The following is a 3055-nucleotide window of genomic DNA, read 5'->3' on the forward strand; positions in this document are numbered from 1 at the left end:
TTTTTTTCCTTTGCTTCTTCTGTGAGCAGTACTTTGCACTTTAGACTTTGTTACCATCAGTTTTTTAATAAAGTGGCTGCATGCATCTATCCGATGCAGAGGCCGGGGGATGACCTCCTTTTCAAAAAAAAAGACAATGCATCACCATCATGTCCACATACGTTTCTTTATTATCATTATTAGAGATATATTTGGTAGTTAGAGATTGTCTGAAATTAGATAGAATTATTTTCATTTTATCTCTAGGAGGTGTCTTACCTTTCAAATCTTGTTTTCTATATATACATCCCCTTGAGGCTCAGTAATGCATTCACCGGATTATGTCAATCCCTCTCTATTCCTTCTATATGGTATCTGTCTAACCTCGATCTAAACCCTAGCCGCCATTGCAGCTTCTACACCACGCCGCCTCAGGGCGGTCGATCACCATTGGGGGCCATGCAACTCATATCTAGGGTTCATCCGCCGATCATATTGATCAGTTGTCTTAGTGTCTTTTTTCCAATTTGTTGATTGGGACTTCTCTCTACCGATTGATTGATCGGCGTTATTTTTCTTTTGTTTTCTGATCTAAATCGGTTTACGTCGCCTGCTGTCGTCTGTCATGCACAATGCATGTCTGCTTCATCGACAGCTTCATCGTTGTTGGTAGGAACGCTGCCCCCTGCGCTGGACTCGCGTCTTCACCGCTGGACTCGCGTCTTCACCGCGTGGCTCGCGGCTACTCACGCATGGGTCGAGCGCTGGGCGCCCGACTGCAACTCCACAACCCATGCGATGTATCTTGCATGTCCTGGGCTGCTCAAGTGCTCATGCAGGTTGCGTCCTCGATGTGTGTGGATGCATGTGTGCCTAACCGCGGGTTGTGGCTGCTCGCGTGCACGCGTCGGCCTCCTGCACAGCGCCTGTCCGCGACGATTGCACGTGTATGTCCGTCTGTCCGCCTGACGCCGTGGACACCTGCATCATTACCAAGCAGCTATCCTGACCTCGCGAGCAGTCGGATTGATCATCTGTCCGCCGCTTTGCTTCATCGGCCGCATGACAAATCTGGCATGTTGCTTGCGCGAGTCTTCACAGGTCTCGTGAAGATTGTTTCGACTACATCGCTCTCTCCACCGATCAAGGAACGGGATGCCACTGCGTCGTCTCGTTGAGTCGCAGCGTCACTGCCCCATGGTTCTCACCTCGGCTGCACCGATCCGCACATCGCCGTTGTATTGCCCCTTCGGACTATAACGCCTCAACCAACTGAACAACTTGCTTGTTATGCATAGTTGCCTTCTTTATCCTTCTTCAAACATACTCCCTCCGTCCCAGTAATGTCAAAAAACGTCTTACATTATGGAATGGAGGAAGTACAAACTAACGTGATCCTGTTAGTTTTTTTTTTCAATTTTTGTTCGGTCGGTTTTTCTTTTGTTTCTTTCTTTTAAAAAATGGTGAACTTTTCAAAATGCTGACCATTTTCTTAACTTTGAGAACTTTGTATTCAAATCCGTGAACCTTTAATCAAAATCAATGAACTTTCTTAAAATTTGTGAACTTTTTTTCCAAAATTGATGTTTCTTTCTGAAATTTGATGAATTTAAAATCAATGATCTTTTTTCAATTTTGTGATTTCTTTTCAAAAGATATGAACAGTTTTTTTCAAAATAGATGAACTTCTTAAAATTTGGATGAAAAATTTCAATCTTGGTGAATTTTTTTTTTCAATTTTTATGAACTTTTCCCATTTTCCTGAAATTTTCAAATTCATGAATTTTTTTCAAATTAGTTAACATTTTCGTTTTTATGTTTTTTTTAGAATTTTCCAAAATTTTGTTCTTTGTTACTTCAATTTTTTTAAAAAAATATATGAGTTTTTTAAAAGTTAACGGTGACCTGGTGAACCAGTCAGATGCGATCGAGCAAACGACTGCTTCTCGTAAGGTCACGTTTTAATAAAGGTGAGCTTTTACTGGGCCGGCCCGCCAGGCCTCTCTTTCATGCTCCAGTACCACAAACTGGCGCAGAGAGCGCTGATTAGGAGGTCCCCTGATAATAATCTAAAAAAACAAGGCGGTTCCTTGATAGGGCAAAGTCGTGCAGTGGAGAGGCCCAAAGGATACTACAGGATGATAAGGAGTCTCTCATGAGTTCGATCCAACGGCTCAAAGCCCAAATGATTGTGGAAGACCGTAGGTGGCTCGGTTTACATGTTGGCCAGAGGGCCGAGAGGGAAAATCACATGTTGAAGCAGAAGGTAAAGAATGGAAATCATTATAGAAATTGCAAGTCCCGTCAAAGCTCAAAGTGTTCTTATGACGTTTGGCAAAGAACTTCATCCTGTCGGGTGCAGTCCTTCATCGATGAAATATGGCAACAACTTCATCGTAAAATATGTGCGGTGTGCACGATACATGAAGGCATGTGATGCTAGACTCCCTATGTCACGAGTACATGGGCGCTTTCATCTGAAGCAATTCTGGACTAACTGAGCATCAACCAGGATGAGTGCGCCAAGAGGTGGATCTTCGCCATGGGGGAAGCATTATCAGCAGAAGAATTTGTCAGGTTCAAGACAACCCTTTGGGCCGTCCCGGAGCGCCCAGCGGAAAGCGATTCATGAAGACTTCTATACGAGCCCATAAGAAATTCATGTTTTTATCAATGCCTACTTGTTGGAGTGGGCACATCCTGAACGCAGAGGCATCTGTGTTCACTTTTTTTTAAATGTATTTTAAACATGTTTTAAAATCTCAAAAAAATCAAAAGAAAATTTCATGCATACATGCGCAAATGTGTGTGCGAGGCACAAACTTTTGTTTAAAAAATGCATTTTTGTTTTGTTTTCGGCAAAAAGATAAATTTCAGTGATTCTGAATAGCGTTTCATGACATGATTTCTTGTCTTTTCTGCACAGGCAACAAAAACATTATTTTTGTTTCAAAAAAAAATATTTTTTTTCGTGAAACTTTATGCACGCACATAGAAAATGAAGACGTACCCGTGTAACCTTTTCATATTTTTTAGCATTTAAAAATGTGTTTTTCAAAATGGGTTCATATATACT

Source organism: Triticum aestivum, chromosome 4A, assembly GCF_018294505.1.
Source record: "Triticum aestivum cultivar Chinese Spring chromosome 4A, IWGSC CS RefSeq v2.1, whole genome shotgun sequence".
In the NCBI taxonomy this organism is placed as follows: domain Eukaryota; kingdom Viridiplantae; phylum Streptophyta; class Magnoliopsida; order Poales; family Poaceae; genus Triticum; species Triticum aestivum.